The sequence below is a fragment of the Choloepus didactylus genome, chromosome 14, assembly GCF_015220235.1.
Source record: "Choloepus didactylus isolate mChoDid1 chromosome 14, mChoDid1.pri, whole genome shotgun sequence".
NCBI lineage: Eukaryota > Metazoa > Chordata > Mammalia > Pilosa > Megalonychidae > Choloepus > Choloepus didactylus.
The window spans coordinates 16,896,668-16,922,992 of NC_051320.1; the positions used below are offsets into that span (position 1 = coordinate 16,896,668).

Sequence of the window (26,325 nt, forward strand, 5' to 3'; positions counted from 1 at the left end):
GGGTCATGCTGAGATTTGACCCTAGTTATTGTCAGGTGGCCAGGAGGGGAGGATGGGAGAGATCTCAAGGGGAGCAGCCAGTGTCTTCTAAGGCACCTGCCTCGTTGGATGATTTTGCATACACTTTAAACAAGAGCAGTGGGTACTCTATCTTCTAACCAGAGGTTGTGGTTCAGAGGGATCTGGGGTTGAATTAATCAGGGTTCTCCAGAGAAACAGAGCCAGCAAGATACATGTGTGTATGTGTGTGTGTGTGTACATATTAAGAGATTTATTATAAGAAATGGTTCATGTGACTGTGGGGAATGGCAAGTCTGAATTCTGTAGGGCGGGCAGCAAGTTTTAAACTCCAGTAAAAGTGAAGCTTAATTTCCCAGAAGAAAGGGGCTGGCTGATGGTAGCATAGAAATGCTTCTTTCTGCCTGCTGAAATCCTCAGCTCTCCTTTTAAGGCCTTCAGCTGATTGGATGTGACCTCTTTCATTGCTGAAGGCAATCTTCTTTGTTGACCATAGATGTAATCAGATACAGACGCAATCAGCTGATTATATGCCCTCATGGTAACAATCAGGCCAGTGCTTGCTTGTTCAAACTGGACACCATAACCTAGCCAAGTTGATACAAGAACTTAAGCATCCAGGGATCTACGTAGATACACCATCTCAAGGCCCTATTAGGGCCTTGACCTTGACGGAGGAATCCTATGTTGGCTGAGAATGTGGCCTTGTCCCAAGGTCTGTCGCTCTTAATTAAGTCCTGTGTCTGCTCTTCAGCTTTCTCTGCACTGTGGATGAAGGTAATTGGGTTTAGGGGAGGGACAGGAGTGCCTTTAAATGCTGCCAGTGAGGCCCTCTGATTCTCACACTTCACTTTAAATTATGATTAATCAACCTGAGCTTGCCATTTGGTGTATCAAGAGTGCCCAGCAACAGCTACCCAATTCCACTGTCTCTGTGTTGTCTCTTTCCCTCCATACCCTTTAAATACCAGAGATCTTGCACAGCAGTGCATCCCTTCTACTTGTATTCCATCCCAGCTCACCACCTGTGAATGCCTTAGTTACAGCAGACCAGGGGTCATCTAGACCTCCTGAGGATGGGTCCTTATTGCCTTGGCCAGTGGCTGATCCAACTCCAGTATCCCATTCCTACTCTCTGCTTCCCGGACATTCCTGGTACCAGCTGCCTTAGGTCAGGGCTCCTAGAAGCAGAGCCAGAGAAAAAATTCAGGTGCATGTGATACATCAAGGGTGTGCTCTCCAGGAAAACCCTGGAAAGGAAGCTGTGCCAGTTTGGATGTATTATGTCCCCCCAAAAGCCATGTTCTTTGATGCAGTCTTGTGGGGACAGACGTATTAGTGTTCATTAGATTGGAAACTTTGATTGAGTGTTTCCATGGAGATGTGACTCAATCAACTGTGGGTGATGACTCTGATTGGATATTTCCATGGAGGCGTGGCCCCACCCATTCAGGGTGGGCCTTGATCACTGGAGCCATATAAATGAGCTGACAAACAGAAGGAACTCAGTGCAGCTGTGAGTGATGTTTTGAAGAGGAGCCACAGCCAAGAGGGACACTTTGAAGAAAGCACAGGAGCTGCAGATGAGAGACAGTTTGAAGATGGCCGTTGAAAGCAGACTCTTGCTCCAGAGAAGCTAAGAGAGGACAAATACCCCAAGAGCAACTGAGAGTGACATTTTTGAGGAACTGCAGCCTAGAGAGGAACATCCTGGGAGAAAGCCATTTTGAAACCAGAACTCTGGAACAGACGCCAGCCACATGCCTTCCCAGCAAACAGAGGTTTTCCGGACGCCATTGGCCATCCTCCAGTGAAGGTACCCGATTGCTGATGCATTACCCTGGACACTTTATGGCCTTAAGACTGTAACTGTGTAACCAAATAAACCCCCTTTTATAAAAGCCAATCCATCTCTGGTGTTTTGCATTCCAGCAGCATTAGCAAACTAGAACAAGGAGTTATCTGTTTTCATCTTCAGGTGGCTCATATGGGGAAGTGGAATTTCTATACAGGTTACAAATGTTTGGCATAGTACTTTAGGTACATTGTGGCTTCACAAGGGCCAGTATAAAAATTGCTTTCATGTCTGAGCAAAGAAAACTGCCTATGTATTGGTTTGCCCTGGTGAGGGATAAAAGGGATAATTGGTTCCAGTCACAAGTGCAGTTATTGTGGGTACTTTAAGATTTGAAGCACTTTCAAGGCTGTGGGAGAAATAGATATACCACAGGTATTACATGTTGAACCATGTATATCTGTAGACTACACAGTCTCAATGTGCACACCTTTGACTGCAGCTGCAGAAGTGTCCCTTTAGACAAAATTGTGACCCAGTTTACTCTGGAGAAGGGCAGAAACAGTTCACATTCCATTATTTGTAAAGTGACCGGCTAGTCGAATCTATTCCTGTGTTGTAATGGTTATCTCCAAATTCCGAGATGCTGAGCTCTTTGTATATAGCCTGGTCAGTCTCTGGAACTCTGGGTATCTGTGTGACACCTGAGACTCAGAGCCAGAGCTTGGCAGCTATGAATGTCAGTGTTACTTCACACAGCAACTGTTTAGAAAGCTGAAAAAGAGATCAGACTTCAACTAGAGATATGAATGAAGCAGATCTGGTTAGGACTAAGGCAAATCAGGCAAAAGGGTAAAGGATGATATTGACTGTGTTTTAAAACTTCAACTTCCATGTGAGACCAGGGGAAGAGATGTTTATTTGGTGCAGGATCTATATTTTCTCTAGCACACAGAATAATTTAGCATGTATGGTCAGTTTATTCAAACACCATAATTACATGGAACTTTGAATAGAAAGTGAGATCTGGTAGGTTTGTACAGGTTAGTGTGGAATCCTGATACATCCCAAAGTAATTTGGGCAGGAAATAAAAATGTATTTGCAAGGCCCCCCTTTGGAACTGGGGGAAAATGTGGAAATGTTGGACTTCTCCACCTGGGTTTTACTGATATTCTCACAAACACTGAGGACTGCCAATTTGGTAGGCCAAGCCCTTGGGGTTTGCCCTTATGGGGCTTTTTACGCAAAGGAGAGGCTAAGCCTACTCATAACTGTGCCTAAGAGTCTCCCCCAGAGAACCACTTCGTTGCTCAGATGTGGCCTCTCTCTCTCCAAGCCCACTCAGCAGGTGAACTCACTGCCTTCCCCACTATGTGGAACATGACTCCCAGAGGTATAAATCTCTCTGGCAATGCAGGATATGACTCCCAGGGATGAGCCTGGACCTGGCATCATGAGATTGAGGACACCTTCCCAACCAAAAGGGGGATGCAAAATGAAATGAAATAAAGTTTCAGTGGCTGAGAGATTTCAAATGGAGTTGAGAAGTCATCTGGTGGACATTCTTATGCGCTATATAGATAACCCTTTTTAGTTTTTAGTGTATTGGCATAGCTAGAAGGAAATACCTGAAACTGTTGAACTGCAACCCAGTAGCCTTGATTCTTGAAGACGACTGTATAACCAAGTAGCTTAGATGGTGTGACTGTGATTGTGAAAACCTTGTGGCTCACACTCCCTTTAACCATTGTATGGACAGATGAGTAGGAAAATGGGGATAAAAACTAAATGAAAACTAGGGTGGGATGTGGGGGATGGAATGCTTTGGGTGTTCTTTTTAATTTTTCTTTTTATTCTTATTTTTGTTTTTTTTTTTGGAATAAGGAAAATGTTCAAAAATTGACTGCGGTGATGAATGCATAACTAAATGATGGTACTCTGAATAGTTGATTGTACACTGTGGATGACTATATGTATATGGTATGTGAATATATCTCAATAAAACTGAATTAAAAAAAAACTTACCAGCTGTTTGCTTTCATTATTTTTGTTACATTCATTTTATTTGTGTTTAAATGTTGTAGGCAACCCAAGAACAAACGTACAAGTAAGGGTGCAGTAAAAATTAGTTGCGTGAGTCGGCAGGTGAACTCACTGCCCTCCCCACTATGTGGGACCTGACTCCCAGGGGTGTAAATCTCCCTGGCAACACAGGATATGACTCCCAGGGATGAGTCTGGACCTGACATCATGGGATTAAGAACACGTTCTTGACCAAAAGGGGGATGCAAAATGAAACAAAATAAAGCTTCAGTGGCTGAGAGATTTCAAATGGAGCCGAGAGGTCACTCTGGTGGGCATTCTTACGCACTATATAGACAACTGTTTTTAGGTTTTAATGTATTAGAATAGCTAGAAGTAAATACCCAAAACTATCAAACTTCAACCCAGGACAATTGTATAACAATGTAGCTTCCAATGGGTGACAGCGTGATTGTGAAAACCTTGTGGATCACACTCCCTTTATCCAGTGTATGGATGGATGAGTAGAAAAATGGGGACAAAAACTAAACAAAAAATAAGGTGGGACAGGGGGAAGATTTGGGTGTTCTTTTTTACTTTTATTTTTTATTCTTACTCTGATTCTTCCCGGTGTAAGGAAAACATTCAAAGATAGATTGGGGTGGAGAACCTAAGATGGCGGCTAGGTGAGACAGGGCAAAAAAACACCTCCTTGAAAAATACTAGATAAAAACCAGAAAGTGACCCAGAATACCACTGCCAGCGATGCACCAGCTGGACAAGGTCTGCTAAATCCACAGGGAATATGCATTTGGTAAAAACAGGAGCCTGCAATCTTAAACGAGTGAGTGAGTTGGCTGAAAGTCCCGCGGCCGCACTGCAGGGTGGGGAAACAGTGTGCTGGCATTTAGAGACAAACTAGTTCTTTAAAAAAAAAGTCCAGGAGTGGCTGTAGATACAACGGGGAGAGCCGTGCAGTGAAGCACGGCAGGAGCGGGCTGGGCTAACGCCTTGGTGTCTGGCGTGGAGGATACCCCTTCCCACACCTGCTGCTGATTGCCTCGAGACCAGAGGAGCAGAGGGGAGCCAAAAGGAGAAAAAAAAACACATTCTTTGCAGCCATCTCCCCAGCAGGCGGGGAACGCTCCTGCCCGGGGCTAGACCCACAGCCCAGAGCCACGCCAAGAAACCCAGTGTGACAGGGAATCTTTCCCGCAGCACTACACACAAGCCACAATATTGCCCATGGACAGTGGCCTTTAATACACCCACAGCTGATTGTCCTGGAGCTGGAAGGGCGGAGCTGTGCGAAAAGGGGGAAGTTAACGCATCCCATTCAACCATCTTTGAAGCGGGCTGGGAGCGCTCCTGCATGGCCCAGTGACCCAGGGCTTCCCTGATGGGCTGGCATGCACTAATGATGTGGCACGGCCCTCCCTCAGCAGAGGTCCTGGAAGAGCACAGCTGGGAAGAGGGAACCGCTTGGAAATTCCAGGGAACCTACACGAATATCAAGGACTCGTGGGTCAGCGGCAGAGACAATCGGTGGAAAGACTGAAATGAAGGCTTAGGCTCCTGCAACAGCCTTAAATCTCCGGGAACACCTGGGAGGTTTGATTATTAAAGCTGTCCTGCCTGCCTAACCACCCAGACACATGCCCCATATTCAGGGCGGACAGCACCAGCAACACACCCAAACTTGGTGCACCAATTGGACCCCACAAGAATCAGACCCCCACACACCACAAAGACAAACTGGGGGAGAACTGACTTGAGGGGAATAGGTGACTCAGGGATGCCATCTGCTGGTTAGAGAAAGTGTACGCCAACAAGCTGCAGTACTGTCAAATTAGGAATCAAGTAAAGCAAATGCCAAGAGGCCAAAAACAACAGAAAATCTTAAAACATATGATAAAACCAGATGATATGGAGAATCCAAACCAAAACACCCAAATCAAAAGATCGGAAGACACGCAGTACTTGGCACAATTAATCAAAGAATTACAGACAGGCAACAAGAGCATGGCTCAGGATATAAAGGACATGAAGAAGAGCATGGCACAGGATATAAAGGACATAAAGAAGACCCTAGAAGAGCATAAGGAAGAAATTGCAAGAGTAAATTAAAAAAACAGAAGATCTTCTGGAAATAAAAGAAACTGTTGGCCAAAATAAAAAGACTCTGGATACTGATAATACAAGATTAGAGGAAGCTGAACAGCAACTCAGCCTCCTTGAGGACCACAAAACAGAAAATGAAAGAACAAAAGAAAGAATGGGGAAAAAAATAAAAAAAATTGAAATGGATCGCAGGGGGTATGATAGATAAAATAAAACATCCAAATTTAAGACTCATTGGTGTCCCAGAAGGGGAAGAAAAGGGTAAAGGTCTAGAAAGAGTATTCAAAGAAATTGTTGGGGAAAACTTCCCCAACCTTCTACACAATATAAATACACAAAGCATAAATGCCCAGTGAACTCCAAATAGAATAAATCCAAATAAACCCACTCTGAGACATATTCTGATCAGACTTTCAAATACTGAAGAGAAGGAGCAAGTTCTGAAAGCAGCAAGAGAAAAGCAATTCACCACATACAAAGGAAACAACATAAGACTAAGTAGTGACTACTCAGTGGCACCATGGAGGTGAGAAGGCAGTGGCATGACATATTTAAAACTCTGAGAGAGAAAAATTTCCAACCAAGAATACTTTATCCGGCAAAACTCTCCTTCAAATTTGAGGGAGAGCTTAAATTGTTCACAGACAAACAAATGCTGAGAGATTTTGCTAATAAAAGACCTGCCCTACTTCAGATACTAAAGGGAACCCTACCGACAGAGAAAAAAGCTGAGGGACTTCACCACCAGTAGATCAGTCCTATAAGAAATGCTAAAGGGAGTTGAGCAGGCTGAAAGGAAGGCACATTAACAATTGACTGAAACTACATGAAGAAATAAACGGTACCACTAAAGATCACATGGTAAATATAAATACCAAAAATCACTGTATTTTTGATTTGTAACTCCACTATTTACTTCCTACAGAATCTAAAATACATAAACTGTAATGATAAATCAGTGGTTTTGGACTCAATGTAAAATATGGAATTTTTGACAAGAACTTCATAAAAGTAGGGAATGAGGGAGTATAGGAACATAGTTTATGTGTCATATTGAAGTTAAGTTGAAATCAAAGAAAAACAAGATTGTTATAGATTTAAGATGTTAAATTTAAGCCCCATGTTAAACACAAAGAAAGTATCAGAGAATATGACCATAGAGATGAAAAGTAGAGTAGGGGTTCCGAGAAGCGGGGGAAGGGGCAATGGGGAGTTAAGAAATGAGTGTAGGGTTTCTGTTTGGGGTGAAGGGAAACTTCTAGAAAGGGATGGTGGGAAGGTGATAGCATTGCAACATTCTAAATGTGATTAATCCCACTAATGGACTGCTAGGGAGGGGGTGAAATGGGAAGATTTAGGCTGTATATATATTTCCACAATTGAAAAAAAAAAAAAAAAAAAGACAGTCTAAACAGATGACAGTTAAAGGCCAAGGATGATCCTAGATGGGATCTGAGGATGGAGGAAAGGAGGCTCAAAGGGGCATAGATGGGACTTAAGCAAAAAAAAAAAAAAAAAAAGGAAATATAGAATGTAAGCTTTGTATCAAGGTTGAATTTCTTGAACTTCTTAGCTGCGTTTAATGGGATTGCATAAAAGAATGTTTTTGTTCATGGGAAGTGTATATGTGAATTATAGTGTTTTTTCAAGGATGTGTGCAGCTTCCTTTCATATGTTCAGAATACAGAGCAATAGATGATGGATGATAGGGAGGGAGGGAGGGAGGGCAGGAGAGAGGGAGGGTATATGATGTGACAGGATGTTAAAGGTGATGGATCGGGGTATTGGGGGAGGGGGTCAGGGTTTGCTGGAGTTCTATGTATGGGGTTTATACTGTTTTTGCAACTGTTCCTGTAAGTTTGAATTTATCTCAAAATAAAATTTCTTATTAAAAAAAATAGATTGGTGTAATAGTTAGGTTCATGTGTCAACTTGGCCAGGTGACCCAGCTGTCTGGTCAAGCAAACACTGGCCTAACAATTGCTGTGAGGACATTTGAGGCTGGTTAATAAACCAACAGGCTGGTTTATTAAATCATCAGTCAGTTGACTGCAGCTGTGACTGATGACTCACCAAAGGGCATGCCTTCCACAATGAGAGAATGCGATTGGCTGGATTTAATCCAATTAATCAGTTGAAGACTTATAAGCGAGACAGATAGAGGACCTTCACTTCTTCTTCAGCTGCCCAGTGAAGCATTTCCTGAGGAGTTCGTCGAAGTGGCCGGTTCGTTTCCTGAGGAGTTCATCGAACACGTTCGTCAAAGATCCCAGTTCATTTCCTGGGGAGTTCGTCGAAGTTGCCGGTTCGTTTCCTGAGGAGTTCATCGGACATCTTCCTTGGAGTTGACAGTCTGTTGACGGCTCTACAGAATTTGGACTCGTGCATACCCACAATTGCGTGAGTCACTTTTACAATTTGATAATCAGAGACACCTCTCATTGATTCTGTTTCCCTAGAGAACCCTAACTAATACAATTGGGGTGATGAATGCATAACTGTATTGATGGTACTATGAATAGTTGATTGTACACCATGGATGATTGTATGGTATGTGAGTATATCTCCATAAAACTGAATTTAATTTAAAAAAATTAGTTGCTTGATATCCATTTGTTTTAGTTTGCTAATGCTGCAGAATGCAAAACACCAGAGATGGATAGGCTTTTATAAAACAGGGGTTTATTTTGCTACACAGTTACAGTCTTAAGGGCACAAAGCGTCCAAGGTAACACCTCAGCAATCGGGTACCTTCACCAGAGGATGGCCAATGGTGTCCGGAAAACCTCTGTTAGCTAGGAAGGCAGCTGGCGTCTGCTCCAAAGCTCTGGCCTCAAAACGGCTTTCTCCCAGGACGTTCCTCTCTAGCAAGCTTGCTCCTCTTCAAAACATCACTCCCAGCCTTCCCCAGGGGGACCTACGGCCTTTTACCAGGGTGACTGTGCATTGGGGAAAAGGAAATGATCAGATATTTCGTGGATTATTAGACACTGGGTCAGAAGTGACATTAATTCCCGGAGACCCAAAACGTCACTCTGGTCCACCAGTCAGAGTTGGGGCTTATGGAGGTCAGATGATTGATGGAGTTTTAGCCCAGGTCCGTCTCACAGTGGGTCCAGTGGGTCCCCGGACCCATTCTGTGGTTATTTCCCCAGTGCCGGAATGCATAATTGGAATAGACATACTCAGCAAATGGCAGAATCCTCACATTCGTTCCCTGACTCCTGGAGTAAGGGCTATTATGGTGGGAAAGGCCAAGTGGAAGCCACTGGAGCTGCCTCTGCCTAGCAAAGTAGTGAACCAGAAGCAATACCGGATTCCTGGAGGGATTGCAGAGATTAATGCCACTCTTAAGGACTTGAAGGATGCAGGGGTGGTGATTCCCACCACATCCCCATTCAACTCTCCTATTTGGCCTGTGCAGAAAACAGATGGGTCTTGGAGGATGACTGTGGATTATCGTAAGCTTAACCAGGTGGTGACTCCAATTGCAGCTGCTGTCCCAGATGTGGTATCATTGCTGGAGCAAATCAGCACATCCCCTGGTACCTGGTATGCAGCTATTGATCTGGCAAATGCTTTTTTCTCAATTGCTGTCAGCAAGGACCACCAGAAACAGTTTGCATTTAGCTGGCAAGGCCAGCAGTTTACATTCACCGTGCTACCTCAGGGTTATATCAACTCTCCAGCCCTATGTCATAATATTGTCCGCAGGGATCTTGATCATTTCTCCCTCCCACAAGACATCACACTGGTCCATTATATTGATGATATCATGTTGATTGGACCTAGTGAGCAAGAAGTAGCAACTACTCTAGATTTGTTGGTAAGGTATTTGCGTGGCAGAGGACGGGAGATAAATCCAACAAAAATACAAGGGCCTTCCACCTCAGTAAAATTTCTAGGTGTTCAGTGGTGTGGGGCCTGTCAAGATATTCCTTCTAAGGTGAAGGATAAGCTGCTGCATCTGGCCCCTCCTACAACCAAAAAAGAGGCACAACGTTTAGTTGGCCTCTTTGGGTTTTGGAGACAACATATTCCTCATTTAGGTGTGCTACTCCGGCCCATTTACCGAGTGACTAGAAAAGCTTCTAGTTTTGAGTGGGGACCGGAGCAAGATGAGGCTCTGCAACAGGTCCAGGCTGCTGTGCAAGCTGCTCTGCCGCTTGGACCATATGATCCAGCTGATCCAATGGTGCTGGAAGTGTCAGTGGCAAATAGAGATGCTGTTTGGAGCCTTTGGCAGGCTCCTATAGGAGAATCACAACGCAGGCCCTTAGGATTTTGGAGTAAAGCTTTACCATCTTCTGCAGATAACTACTCTCCATTTGAGAAACAACTGTTGGCCTGCTACTGGGCCTTAGCAGAGACAGAACGCTTAACCATGGGCCACCAAGTTACCATGAGACCTGAGTTACCTATCATGAGCTGGGTGTTATCTGACCCACCAAGCCATAAAGTTGGGCGTGCACAGCAGCACTCCATCATAAAATGGAAATGGTATATACGAGATAGAGCTCGAGCAGGTCCTGAAGGTACAAGTAAGTTACATGAGGAAGTGGCCCAAATGCCCATGGCCCCCACTCCTTCCACCTTACCTTCTCTTGCCCAGCCCACAGCTATGGCTTCTTGGGGAGTTCCTTACAGTCAGTTGACTGAGGAAGAGAAGACTCGGGCCTGGTTTACAGATGGTTCTGCACGATATGCAGGTACCACCCGAAAGTGGACAGCTGCAGCACTGCAGCCCCTTTCTGGGATATCCCTGAAGGACAGTGGTGAGGGGAAATCCTCCCAGTGGGCAGAACTTCGAGCAGTGCACCTGGTTGTTCACTTTGCTTGGAAGGAGAACTGGCCAGAGGTGCGTCTGTATACTGATTCCTGGGCTGTTGCTAATGGTTTGGCTGGATGGTCAGGGACTTGGAAGGAACATGATTGGAAGATTGGTGACAAAGAAGTCTGGGGAAGGGGTATGTGGATAGACCTTTCTGAGTGGGCAAACAACATGAAGATATTTGTGTCCCATGTGAATGCTCACCAGAGGGTGACTTCAGCAGAAGAAGGTTTTAATAACCAAGTGGATAAAATGACCCGTTTGGTGGATACCAATCAGCCTCTTTCCCCAGCAACTCCTGTCATTGCCCAATGGGCTCATGAACAAAGTGGTCATGGTGGTAGGGATGGAGGTTATGCGTGGGCTCAGCAACATGGACTTCCACTCACCAAGGCTGACCTGGCCACAGCCACTGCTGAGTGTCCAATTTGCCAGCAGCAGAGACCCACACTCAGTCCCCGATATGGCACCATTCCTCGGGGTGATCAGCCTGCTACCTGGTGGCAGGTTGATTACATCGGACCACTTCCATCATGGAAAGGGCAGCAATTTGTTCTTACTGGAATAGACACATACTCCGGATATGGGTTTGCCTTCCCTGCACGACATGCTTCTGCCAAAACTACGATACGTGGACTTACAGAATGCCTCATCCACCGTCATGGTATTCTACACAGCATTGCTTCGGACCAAGGAACCCACTTCACAGCAAATGAAGTGAGGGGATGGGCACATGCTCATGGAATTCTGTGGTCTTACCATGTTCCCCATCATCCAGAAGCAGCTGGGTTGATAGAACGGTGGAATGGCCTATTGAAGACTCAATTACGGTGCCGACTAGGTGGCAATACCTTGCAGGGCTGGGGCAGTGTTCTCCAGGAGGCTGTGTATGCTCTGAATCAGCGTCCACTCTATGGTGCTGTTTCTCCCATAGTCAGGATTCATGGGTCCAGGAATCAAGGGGTGGAAACAGGAGTAGCACCACTCACTATCACTCCTAGTGATCCACTAGGGAAATTTTTGCTTCCTGTCCCTGCAAGTTTAAGCTCTGCTGGTCTACAAGTCTTGGTTCCAAAAGGAGGAGTGCTTCCACCAGGAAACACAACAATAATCCCATTGAACTGGAAGTTAAGGCTGCCACCTGGACACTTTGGGCTTCTTATGCCTCTGAATCAACAGGCAAGTAAGGGGATTACTGTACTGGCTGGGGTGATTGATCCTGACTATCAAGGGGAAATAGCACTGCAACTACACAATGGAAGTAAAGAAGAGTTTTCCTGGTGTACAGGAGATCCCCTGGGGCATCTCTTAGTACTACCATGCCCCGTGATTCAAGTCAATGGAAAACTGCAACAACCCAATCCAGGCAGGACTACCAATGGCCAAGAAACTTCAGGAGTGAAGGTTTGGGTCACCCCACCAGGCAAAGAACCACGGCCAGCTGAAGTGCTTGCTGAGGGTGAAGGAAACATGGAATGGGTAGTGGAAGAAGGTCGTGATAAATATGAACTACGGCCACGTGACCAGTTACAGAAACGAGGACTATGATGATATGAATATTTCCTCCTCGTTTTGTGATGATTATGTTTGTATTTGTCTATGAAGAAAATATTTTTGCTTTCTTCTCTGTCTTATCCCCTTATCATATGGCATAAGCTGTAACATTCATTTTGAAGATATGGTTTTAGGTGATGTGTACGACTGCCAAGTTGACAAGGGGTGGACTGTGATGGTTGGGTTCATGTGTCAACTTGGCTAGGTGGCCTAGCTGTCTGGTCAAGCGGGCACTGGCCTGACGATTCCTGTGAGGCTATTTGAGGCTGGTTGGTTTGTCGGATCATCAGTCAATTGACTGCAGCTGATTGATGACTCATCAAGGGGCGTGCTTCCACAGTGAGAGAATGCAATTGGCTGGATTTGGTCCAGGTGATCAGTTGGAGGCTTATAAGCCAGACGGTTAGAGAACCTTCACTTCTTCTTCAGCTGCTCAGTGAAGCTTTTCCTGGGGAGCTCGTCGAAGTTGCCAGTTCGTTTCCTGAGGAGTTCGTCAAAGTTGTCGGTTCATTTCCTGAGGAGTTCTTCAAAGTTGCCGGTTTGTTTCCTGAGGAGTTCGTCAAAGTTGTCGGTTCATTTCCCGAGGAGTTCGTCGGACGTCTTCCTTGGAGTTGACAGCTTGTTGACGGCTCTGCAGAATTTGGACTCGTGTGCTCCCGCAGTTGCATGAGTCACTTTTACAATTTGATAATAAGAGACATCTCTCATTGATTCTGTTTCCAAGGAGAACCCTAACTAATACACCATTACTTTATGTATATCAAGCACAGCAGTAAAACAAAAAATGTATGTATTTAGCTTTTTTTAGGTTTTTTGCTTTTGTGGTTTTGTTTTGTTTTTTTTTTTTTGATACTTGCCTAACACGCAGGTGCTGTAAAAATAGTTAACAGAGAAATAACTTGATGATGACTACTTTGTTTAATGTCTTATGAAATTTTCATGAACATTCCAAGTATAATTGTTAGGAACACATGTATTAAGTTGATATAAGTGGAAGAAAAGTTTTATGAATGGACTTTTCAACTACTTTCTCTACACCTTTCATGTAAATTAGTCTTTTGGTTCTAAAACTTCTCTAAAAGAAATTGTACATTTTTAGAAATTTATTCCTTATTCCCTTTTAGCAGCTAATGTGCTTTTATCAAACTTAAACATACAGAGTTTATCATAACAACAATAATTTAGATGTATAACTACTGTTCCCAACCATGAACCATTCTCCTTTCTCTCCCTCCTCCCCACTGCAAAAAAAAAAAAAAAAAAAAAAATATCAATTTCTATTGGGGAAGAGCTATCAATTGAATACAAGTAACGTTTATTTAAATGTTTGGTATATGGCATTTTCTAACTTAGGAAGTCATAAGCCACGTGGTCTTGGTCCATCATGATGTTTGGCAGCACTAACTGTAAGCTTTGTGCTTCCGCTTTTGGTTTTTAAGAACTTCTAGATACTCTTGTAGCCTGTCTTCCATTTTGATCCTTTATTCTTTTTATTTGTCAGGTGCACAGGATTACCTTCCTTTTTTAGCCTTCTTCTGTCTTGTCACCAACCATTCCTATTTGGGGGCCATGTACTTGGAAAAAGGCTGCATGATCTTTCTGCTGCACTCAATGTCTAAGATACCATGCTACTTGCTTTGCTTGCATCCCCCAAACTATTTCCCTCATCCTATTTACTGCACCAAATCTCCCCTCAGTTGAAGAGATTGTGTCCATCTCCCTGCAAGCCCTACCCATCTTGAATGGTCCATCATTGTCTGCCTTCAAATCCTTCCTCTTCCTCTATTCTCTAAATAATGATGGGGCTAAGTTATACCCAAAGCTCCCCCTATAGAGCCTATTTCCTCAGTACTTTGCAGAAAACACCAAACCAAAATATCATTTAAAAAGAGGTGTAGTTTTTTTCTTTTAGAATGTAAGCTCCTCAAGAGCAGGGACAATGTTTTCCATATGTTCTATTGTACCTATATACTATTAGTGCTCAGTAAATATTGATGATGGGAGGCAGTGAGTCTTAATGATAAGGGTGAGAAACTGAAACCCCAAATACTGTTTTATTGATGTTACTCATGTCTCTTATGATTTCAGATTAAATTGGGAACTATTGGTCCCTTTGGAAAATTATCCTAAATATTACATTCAAATGAAAGTGCAATGGAGGCCTTAGGGTCTTTCTTTCAAGGAAAATAAACAGGCTGTTACATGTTGATGAGGAAATACACAGAAAAATGTATATGATGTTTATGATAATTGACAATTGGACCAAAGAAACTAGACATGTCAAAGTCATAATTGTGATTTTTAATCCCATTAATTATTCTGTTCCTGAGTAAGTGAAACGTTCAATGATACTAGGGCATTGTTGTTTTTAATAGATCCAAGCCTTATATTTTATTACAGAACAACTTCCTAAAGTAGGATGTACTCCAGATTTATATAGCAGCAGTTCGGGAAAGAACTATTCATTGTTTTTACACCCCTACACATGTAAATAACTGGTCTCTGAAACTTAGTGTAAATTCCATGTCTTCTTCTCTAATAATGAAAAGTTGACCATGATTCAACCATGATGTCTTTCCTCGTATATATGATTAGCCTATATCCGTAGGCTTATATTGAGTTAGATCTTCACATACCTTTATAGTTAAGGACTTTCTAAATGTTAGTCTTAATAGAGGATTGAAGCCTGGTTATTTAAAAACAAAGTGATTTCAAGAGGCTAAGATATTCATAGACAACAGACAGATATTCTTCTAGGTTGGGGAATATTTTTTAACAAGGAAATGGAATGGTCCCAATCACCCATTTCTCCTTTCTGAAGCTCATTATAACTGACTCAGAATAAAGTTCAAATATAAAATTTAAGGAAACCCATCAGATTTAAGCAGATTTAGAGATTTCCCCACTGTAAGAAAAACCCTAGATGGTCTCTTTGACATCTCCCCTGTGCTTTAGAAGCAGTATCTGCATTTCATATCAAGCTCTAAACGAATAGAATGACTTCTAGGTATGGTCTAAGAAGTACAAGGAAGCCCTCTCTTGGGTAAAATCACACTATCAAAAGCATATAAGGTTCTACCATAAAACTAGTTGACAAGAACCCCAACAACATGAGCACTGGGGATGAGCCATCAACAGTGACATGACCCACTTGGTATCTGCATTCACATGGGAGAAAGTGGAAAGAGAAAAATGGGGCATCTGCATGGCCTGAGAACAGGAAAGCCCTTAGTAGCTCACTAAGTACAGCAACAAGACTTGCAAGGCATTCTGCGAACTCTGATTTAGAGGTGAGAGCAATGGGGATATGAAAATGTCAGCAGACGCTGAAATGGTTTTGGTCCTATGAATTCTCAATACTTTCCAAGTCCTGAGCTTACTTCTAGAACACACACCACACTGAATAGAAAATTCTGAGAGTAGAATCTAAGTTCATCAGGCAAGGACATGTGGGGTAAAGTAAAAGAGAAGTCCAGATAAACCTGAGGGGAGGGGAGCAGTGGAGCAGAGCTCAGAAAATGGGCTATATTTTTTCATCATTTCATAAAAATTACAGATGAAGAAGCTCTAGGGCTATGAAGATAGAAAAGATATTCAGGCTCACCTCCCACCCTCTTAAAAGTACAGGAAAACTCATTTCACTTAAAATGAGCAGTAGAAAAGAACCATGGTCGATTTCTAGACAATGTTATTATTAGAAGAGAAGGGAAAGGAAGGGAAGGGAAGGGAAGTAGGGGAAGAGAAGGGAAAAGGGAAAGGAAAAGGAAAAGAAAGGGGGGGGAGAAAGAGAAACCAATCTCCTTATAAACAATGAAAGCACACCAGAAAAAAATATGCCCCACAGAGCAAATGTAAACTGTTACCTAACGTTTTGATACAAACGTTATTTTTAATGGAAAACAATAAGGAATAACATAAATTAGAATTAGAAAAACTTGTAAATAAAGTGATTGGAGAAAAGGAATATTAGAAATTGGAGACAGAACCCCCAAAAGAATTCAAAATAAAAGAAAACAGGCAAAATAGGATAAGCACAATACAAAATGCCTTAAGAGAGTTCTAAGATGGGAAGAGGAAATCTTTGGCAGCATAGAGAGGAGCGGAAGGCTGTTAGTCCTCCCTTGGAACAATTCATAAATGACCAAAAAACTAGTAAATAACCTGGAATAACTGCGGGGAGACAAACGTGACTGTCCACTCATCATCCACCAACCTGAATTGGGAGGAATGCCCGAGATTGCAGCATAAAATCTGTAAGTAAAACTGCAGACCCGCGCTGAGAGCCGAGAGCCCCTCCCTCATGGAAGCCTCACAGTGCTAGAGAGCAGCACTCTCTCAGCCCAGCTCCAACTGGGATTTTAACGTTGACTGCTCAATACAGACAGTGAATCCTCAATAAGCAGAGGCTTTTGGTGACAACAGACCTTGGGAGAGTCGGGGGACATATCTGTCTCAGGATGGGGGGCCCAGAGGATCGGGTGCTATCTCTGGCTGATGGGTGAAGCTGGGAAATTTTCTGTCCCTTTCTCTCTCTGTAGAGAAAACCTCAGCTATTTTCAGCTGACAGCACTTTGCAGTAAAGACAGCCTCAGCCATTTTAAAATCAAAACACCTTGATCAGCAGATACAGAAAAACAAAGAACTTATTGATATGCAGATGACCTCTCTGGAGGGGACATAGCTTCCCAAGAGGAAAGGGAGGGGCCCAGCTCTACTGCCCCCCTTTCTGGAACCAGACCCCAAAGCCTGGGGGAAGAGAGCCATAGGCCACACCCTCTTATACCAGATGGTGACAGCTGACAGAAGCACCTGCCAGGCAGAAAAGCACAGGTGTATCAATCCTCTAAGAGAAACCATCAAGGAAATCAGATACTGAATATTTCCTCCTTCTGTGACCTGAACCTGTTCTCATCTGGGAAAACCTGATTGGGGTGGCCTAGGAGGTCAGATGCCTAGACAACAGAAAATACAACCTACTCTAAGAAAAGTGAACCTATGACCCAGTCAAAGGATGAAACATACACTTCAACCAAGATACAGGAATTTAAACAACTAATGCTAAATCAATTCAAAAAGTTTAGAGAATATTTCACAAAAGAGACAGAGGCTGTAAAGAAAACACTGGGCATACATAAGGTAGAAATTGAAAATTCAAAAAACAACTAGTAGAATCTATGGAAATGAAAGGCACAACACAAGAGATGATAGACACAATGGAAACATACAACAGCAGATCCCAAGAAGGAGAAGAAAACACTCAAGAACTGGAGAACAAAACACCTGAAAGCCTACATGCAAAGGAGCAGATGGAGAAAAGAATGAAAAAATATGAGCAATGTCTCTGGGAATTTCAGAATGAAACAAAGTACAAGAATGTACATATCATTGGTGTCCCAGAAGGAGAAGAGAAGGGAAAAGGGGCAGAGGAAATAATAGAGGAAATAATCAATGAAAATTTCCCATCTCTCATGAAAGACATAAAATTAAAGATCCAAGAAGTACCGTGTACTCCAAACAGAATAGATCTGAATAGACCTACGCCAAGGCACTTAATAATCAGATTATCAAATGTCAAAGACAAAGAGAGAATCCTGAAAGCAGCAAGAGAAAAGTGATCCATTACATACAAAGGAAGCTTAATAAGACTATGTGCAGATCTCTCAGCAGAAACCATGCAGGCAAGAAGGAAGTGGTGTGATATATTTAAGATACTGAAAGACAAAAACCACCAATCAAGAATCCTGTATCCAGCAAAGCTGTCCTTCAAATATGAGGGAGAGCTCAAAATATTTTCTGACAAACAGACAATGAAAGACTTTGTGAACAAGACACCCGCCCTACAGGAAATAATAAAGGGAGCACTACAGAGTGATAGAAGACAGGAGTGAGTGGTTTGGCACACAGGTTTGGGAGATGGTAGCACAGCAATGTAAGTACACTGAACAAAGATAACTATGAATACAGTTGAGAGAGGAAGGTTGGGAGCCTGTGAGACACCAGAAGAAAGGAGGAAAGATAAAGACTGGGACTGTGTAACTTGGTGAAATCTAGAGTGTTCAACAATTGTGATAAAATGTACAAATATGTTCTTTTATGAGGGAGACCAAGCAGCTGTCAGCCTTGTAAGGTGTTAAAAATGGGGAGACATTGGGAGAGGGATGCAATCAACATAAAGTAGAGACTGTAAATAACAGAATCATTGTATTATGCTACCTTTAATGTAACAAAGGTGATATACCAAGGTAAATGCAGATAAGAAGGGGGGATGGGGAGGCATGTTAGACACTTGACATTGGTGGTGCTGTCTGACTCTACTCTACTTTGATTTAAGGTTACTTTTTCATTTGCAGCTTCCTAGCTGTCATTTTTTTCCTCTTTCTTTTGCCTCTCTACCTTCTTTGACTCTCCCTCCTGCCTTGTAGAAGAAATGTAGACGCCCTTATATAGATAGTGGTGAAGGTGGTAAACACATATATATGTGACCTTACAGATAACCATTGATTGTTTACTTAGGATTGAATGTATGGTGTATGAACAAAACCATCTAAAAAAATAGGTTGATGACAAAACCTCAAGGGTAATATACTGAGTGAAATAAGCCAGACACATAAGGACAATTATTGCAGGGTCTCACTGATAAGAACTAATTATACTATGTAAACTCATAGACATGAAATAGAAAGTACCAAAATATAGGATGAGTCTTAAGAATGGGGAGTGGTTGCTTAGTATGAGCAGAATGTTCAACTAGGATGAACTTAAATGTTTGGAAATGAACAGAGGTGTCAGTAGCAAGATGTGAATGAATGTGCTGAATGGTGCATGAATGAGGTGGAAAGGGGAAGCTAAGAGTCATATATGTCACCAGAAGGAAAGTTGGAGAGCAAAAGATGGGAACGTATAAAACTGAATCCTCTGGTGGGCAATGTCCATGATTAACTGTACAAATATTAGAAAACTCTTCCATGAACCAGAACAAGTGTATGACAATACAACTAGAAGTTAATAATAGAGGGACATATAGGGAAGAAATATATACCTATTGCAAACTATATACTACAGTTAGTAGTATTTCAACATTCTTTCATAAACAGTAACAGATGTTCTATATCAACACTATCAGTCAACAATTGAGGGGGTTTGGTTAGGGATATGGGAGGATTTGAGTTTCCTTTTCTTTTTCTTTTTTTCTTTTTTTTCATCTTTCACTATATTTCTTGTCTGAAGTAATGAAAAGTTTCTGAAAATTGAACAAAAAGTAAGTGTGGTGATGGATGCACAGCTGTATGAGGGTACTAGGGGCAACTGATTGTACACTTTGGATCTTTGGATAATTGTATGGTATCTGAACAATCCCAATAAAAATTAAAAAGAGGGAAAATAAAATATTAGGGAGAGCTTAAAATATTCTCTGACAAACAGACAATGACAAAGTTTGTGAACAAGATACCTCCTCTACAGGAAACACTAAAGGGAGCACTACAGACAGAAAGGAAAAAGCAGGAGTGAGAGGTTTGGAACACAATTTTGGGAGCTAGTAGCACAGCAATCTAAGTATGAAAAGATGACTATGAGTATGGTTGAAAGAGGAAGTTTTTGGAGCATGTGGGAAAACAGAAGGAAAGAAGAAAGATAAAGACTGGGACTATAAAACTCAGTGAAACACAGACATAGGGGACTGGTGGTTTGATGGGTTGAGCCCTCTACCATAGGTTTTACCCTTGGGAAGACGGTTGCTGCAAAGGAGAGGCTAGGCATCCCTATGGTTGTGCCTAAGAGCCTCCTCCCGAATGCCTCTTTGTTGCTCAGATGTGGCCCTCTCTCTCTGGCTAAGCCAACTTGAAAGGTGAAATCACTGCCCTCCCCCCTACGTGGGATCAGACACCCAAGGGAGTGAATCTCCCTGGCAATGTGGAATATGACTCCCAGGGAGGAATGTAGACCTGGCATCGTGGGACGGAGAACATCTTCTTGACCAAAAGGGGGATGTGAAAGGAAATGAAATAAGCTTCAGTAGCAGAGAGATTCCAAAAGGAGCCTAGAGGTCACTCTGGTGGGCACTCTTACGCACACTTTAGACAACCCTTTTTAGGTTCTAAAGAATTAGGGTAGCTGGTGGTGGATACCTGAAACTATCAAACTACAACCCAGAACCCATGAATCTCGAAGACAGTTGTATAAAAATGTAGCTTATGAGGGGTGACAATGGGATTGGGAAAGCCATAAGGACCACACTCCACTTTGTCTAGTTTATGGATGGATGAGTAGAAAAATAGGGGAAGGAAACAAACAGACAAAGGTACCCAGTGTTCTTTTTTACTTCAATTGCTCTTTTTCACTCTAATTATTATTCTTGTTATTTTTGTGTGTGTGCTAATGAAAGTGTCAGGGATTGATTTAGGTGATGAATGTACAACTATGTAATGGTACTGTGAACAATCGAAAGTACGATTTGTTTTGTATGACTGCGTGGTATGTGAATATATCTCAGTAAAATGAAGATTTAAATAAAAAATAAATAAATAAATAAAGAACTCAGTGAAACCCAGGGTGCTCAATGATTGTGATAAAAGGTACTAATGTGTTTTTACATGAGGGAGAATAAATGAATGTCAACTTTGCAAGGTGTTAAAAACAGGGTTGGATTGGGGGAAAAATACAATCAAAGCAGACTAGAGACTATAATTAACAGAAAAATGTGTATTATGCTTCCTTTAATGTAACAAAGGCAATATACCAAAGGTAAATGCATATGGGGGACATAGGGGAGGGGTATGGTATTACTGGCATTGAGGATGTTGTCTGACTCTTTATTCTACTTTGGTTTAATGCTATGTTTCCTCTTAATACTTCCTAGCTGTTATGTTTTTATTTCTTTTTGTTTTTTTTTTTTTTTGGCTCTCTATCTTCTTTGACTCTTCCTTCTTTTTTTGTGGACGAAATGGAGATATTCTTATATAGATAGTGGTGGTGGCAGTGAATACATAAATATGTGAGTATACAGAGAACCATCAGTTGTTTACTTAGGAGAGAATGAATGGTGCATGAACAAAAATGTCTTAAAAATGGGTTGATGAAGAAATCTTGAGGGCACTATATTGAGTGAAAAAGACAGACCTATAAGGCAAATGTTGCAAGGTCTCACTGACATGAACTAGTTATAATATGTAAACTCAAACATGAAACATGTTAACAGGTTATAGAATGAGGATAAAGAATGGGGAGTGGTTGCTTATTATGAGCAGAATGTTCATCTAGGTGAACTTAAACCTTTGGAAGTGGACAGTGGTGATGGTAGCACATTGTGAGAATTACTAATAGTGCTGAATGGTCTGTGAGGGTGGTGGAAAGGGGAAGCTCAAAGTCATATACATCACCAGAAGAAAGTGGGAGTTTAAAATATGTTAATATATAAAACATTGAATCTTGTGGTGGACAATGTCTGTGATTAACTCTGCAAATATTAGAAATCTCTCCCATGAACTAGAGCCAATGTATGACACTTTAACTAGAACTTAATAATAGAGGGGCATATAGGAAAAAATATACCTACTGTAAACTATATACTACAGTTAGCAGTACTTAACTATCTTTCAATAGTAACAAATGTACTATACCAAAACTATGAATCGAAATGGGGAGGAGGGTGATTAGGGGTATGGGAGGATTTGAGTTTCCTTCTTTTGTCTTTATTTCTTTTCTGGAGTAATGAAAATGTTCAAAAAACTGAAAAAATTTGATTGTGGTGATGAATTCCCAGCTGTATGATGATACCATGGGCAATTAATTGTACACTTGGATCTTTGGATAATTCTATGGTTTGTGAATAATCTCAATAAAAAATACAGTAGGAAAGAAAAAGATATGTTCAGCAAGATGAAGTTTCAGTCTTTTAATAAAAATTGATTATTGAATTAAAAAAAAACTAAAAATGAGATAAATATAATTTTTTGAGACAGTGAAAGATGTGAAATATAGGCAAAAAGAAGATGCAACATATATATAGGAGTCCCCAAAGAAAAACAAAGTAATGGAACAGAACAACTAAAATATGTAATTTAAGAAAACTTTCCTGAAATAAAAATGACTTGAGCCATGAGTACATTGTGTATTTCAGAAAAATGACCCAGAACTGCCAATACTGACACATATTCCAGGAACACAAGTAGTCTTTAAAGAAGGGGGTGGGGGGGACTATCCTTTGGACATCCAGACAAAAATGCCATGTCACTAATAAAGTAAAAAACAACAACAAATTGTCATCAGACCTTTCAAGAGCAATACTGCATGCTACAAGACGGCGAAATAATATATTTAAAATACTCAAGAAAAGAAAATGCAAACCAAGGGGTTTATATCTAGCCAAACTGAACATCAAGTTTAAAGAATCATATATAATGGCTATGAATTCAGGGAATATTGTTCTCATAAATTCTTTCTGAGGATCAACTAGAAAATGAGCTTTAGACAATCAAAATGAAATGAGAGCTATTGATGTAAGGCTAAATGATAATTATCAGATAGACAGAATAGTATTAATAATATGCCCAAATAATACATGTTATAGTATAACTATCAAAACTTGGTAGGAGAATGATGAGAGTATATGAAAGTAGAATAATCTCACTGATTGTCTTATGAGTGTTAACTGATAGTAAAAGGATATTACATCAAATCAAATGATGGGGAGATGGGGAAAAAGGGAGAGAAGAGGACAGCAGCTAATTTCAATATTGCTCATAGTGGACAAAAACAGACAATAGACAAAAAGAGGAGATCAGTGATATAAAGGTATTAATATAAAAGTAACCATGGAAACAAAAACATAAACCTTCCTAAATTACATATTCAATTATACTTAAAAAAAAAAAAAGAAAAAAATTTTAAACAGTTACCTATAAGTGAAGGGGGTAATAGGGTGGAGAAGGACAGATTTTTAATTATTCTTTTTGGAATACAATATGTTTTGTAAATTTGACTTTGGACCCATGTAAATATTTTATATAATTTTTTTAGCTTTTATTATTTTATTTTTAATCATATTTTTATTGTAGAATATAACATATATACATAGAAGTGATAACTTCTCAAGTACAATTTAACAAGTAGTTAGCAAATTTCAAAGAATATTATGTTACAGTTCCACAGTTTCAGTTATTTCTTTATTATGAAATATGCCATATATACAAAAAGGTAATATCTTTCCAACTATGATTTAACAAGTAGATATACAGGAAATTTCCAAAGTTGTTATAGTTATAATCCCAAAGTTTCAGTTATTTCCTTATTGTGAAATATAACATATATACAAAAAGGTGATAGCTTTCAAATTACAATTTAACAAGTAGCTATAGAACAAATTTCAAAGACGCTAGGGGTAAGAGTTCCATCATTTCAATTCTTTCCTTCTAGCTATTCTAATCCCCTAGCAACTAAGATAAAGAAATTTATATAGAGGTTCAGTATTCATAATCCTTTGTTAAATTCCATCTTGTCTGTTGCTATCCCTTCCTCTAGTTTAATCACTTTCCCAATCTTCAGGGATGTCTAGGCAGTGACCACTCTAACCTGTTCATGTTGAAAAGGGGTGTCAACTTTATGAGCAAAGGGGACATATTTAGTTGATGTTCTTGAAGAGGCTATTGCCTCTGGGTTTGGGTACTCAGCTGGCATAGGAGTTCTCTGGAGGATTTAAGTTTCTGAAGAATAAACTTAGTGAGTATATATAATCTTAAAGCAAATTAAAATTTTAAAAAGTAGTGTCTGGAATTCCACTTCTGGGATAACAGCATGAAGAGATTCCTGGACCCAATCCCCAGTGAAATAAGTAAAGCTCAAAAAAAAACCACTATTTTTTTTTTTAAAAATTAAAGTTTCTGGAAATTATCCTAAAGGCATACAGCAAATGAAGAAATATTTATTCAAGAAAATCTACCTAAACTCAGTAGGAACAGCGAGAGCCTGTGCATTTGAGCTACTTCCTGCTTCCTCCTCCCCCTGTGGGGAATGTTCCACTAAGGGCAGGTGTGGCCAAGAGGACGTGGCTCCCTCTCCCCTTAGTTCCCAATCAAGGGATACAGTCTTTCCAGGAGGCAGCAGGGATTTGCATTTATCCTACTTAGAGACGTAGAGCTCATTGAGCTTCTTGAATTGTAGATTAATGTTTTTCAGCAAATTTGGGAAGTTTTCAGCCATTATTTCTTTGAGTATTTTTTCTGCTCTTTTGGGGATTGAATCCTGTCCACCAGGACTGTTGTATTATTATTAAAAATGGGCAAATGATCCAAATAGACATTTCTCCAAGGAAGTTATACAAATGGACAATAAGCACATGAAAAGATACTCAGCATCATTAGCCATCAGGGAAATGTAAATCAAAACCTCAGTGAGACACCCCTTCATACCCACTGTTCTAGTTTACTAATGCTGCCATTTTGCAAAACACCAGAAAAGGATTGGCTTTTATAAAGGGGGTTTATTTGGTTACAAAATTACAGTCTTAAGGCCAAAAAGTATCCAAGGTAAGTCATCAGCAATAGGGTACCTTCACTGGAGAAAGGCCATTGGTGTCCAGAAAACCTCTGTTAGCTGGGAAGGCACGTGGCTGGCATCTGGTTGCTCCCAGGCTGCGTTTCCAAACGGCGTTCTCCAAAATGTCAGTGTTAGCTTTCAACGGCCATCTTCAAAATGTCTCTGTAAGTTGCTGCAGAAAGCGTCTGGGTCTGTGTGGCTCTTTATAAAGGACTCCAGTAATTAAATCAAGACCCACGCTGAATGGGCAGGGCCACACCTCCATGGAAATAATCTAATCAAAGGTATTGCCCGCAGTTGGGTGAGTCATGTCTCCATGGAAACAATCTAATCCAAAGATTCCAACCTAATCAACACTAATACATCTGCCCCCACAAGATTGCATTAAAGAACATGGCTTTTTCTGGGGGACAGAATATATCCAAACTGGCACACCCACCAAAATAGCTATTTTATTAGCTTCCTAGCACTGCCATAATAAATGACCTCAAAGTGAGTGACTTAAAAGAACAGAAATTTATTCTCTCACAGTTTGGGAGGCTAGAAGTCTGGAATCAAGGTGTCAGCAAGGCCATGCTCTCCTAAGGCTCAGGGAGGAAACATTCCTTGCCTCTTTCTAGCTTCTGTGGCTCCTGGAAATCCTTGGTGTTCTTTGGCTTATAGCTGCACCACTCCAATCTCTGCCTCCATCTTCAAGGGCCTTCTTCCTGTGTGTCCTCTGTGTCTCTGTATCCAAATTCACTCTCCTGGGCCCACCCTAATCCAGTACAACCTCATCGTAACTTGATTACATCTGCAAAGACCCTATTTCCAAATAAGGTGACATTCACAGGTACCAGGAGTAAAGACTTGAACAAACCTTTTTGGAGGACATAATTCAGCCCACTACAGCTATACTGCAAAGGACAGATAACAAATGTTGGAAAGAATGTGAAGAAATCAGAATCCTTATTCACTGCTGATGGGAATGTAAAATGGTGCAGCCTCTTTGAAAACAGTCTGGCAGTTCTCAAAAGGTTAAAAATAAGAGTTTCCATATAACCAGGTACTTCCACTCCTGGTATGTACCCAAGAGAAATAAAAACATGTCTACACAAAAATTTGTGCAACAAAATGTTCACAGCAGCATTATCTGTAATAGCAAAAAAGTGGAAATACCCATCAACTGACGATTGGATAAATAAAATGAATATTATTCAGCAATAAAAAGAAATAAAGTCCTGATAAATGCTACTTCCCAGTTCAGACATCAGGGACACCCCTTCTCAAAATTCTACAGTCCCATGAGCTCTTTCTCCAAACAAACCAGTTCAGCCTCCTTGGTCATGAACAGTCTATGATGGTTAATTTCATGTGTCATCTTAGCTAGGTTATGGGATCCAGTTGTTTGATCAAGCAAGCAGTGGCCTGTTTGTTACTGTAAGTGTATTTTGTACATAGATTTGTATGTAT

The 26,325-nt window shown here is 41.1% G+C and overlaps 1 protein-coding gene across 2 annotated transcripts in view; it reads right to left on the reverse strand.

The window, feature by feature from the left end:
* CA8 (carbonic anhydrase 8) overlaps window positions 1–26,325 on the reverse strand; it is a 292,778-nt gene that overhangs the window by 176,201 nt on the left and 90,252 nt on the right. The window lies entirely within an intron of this gene.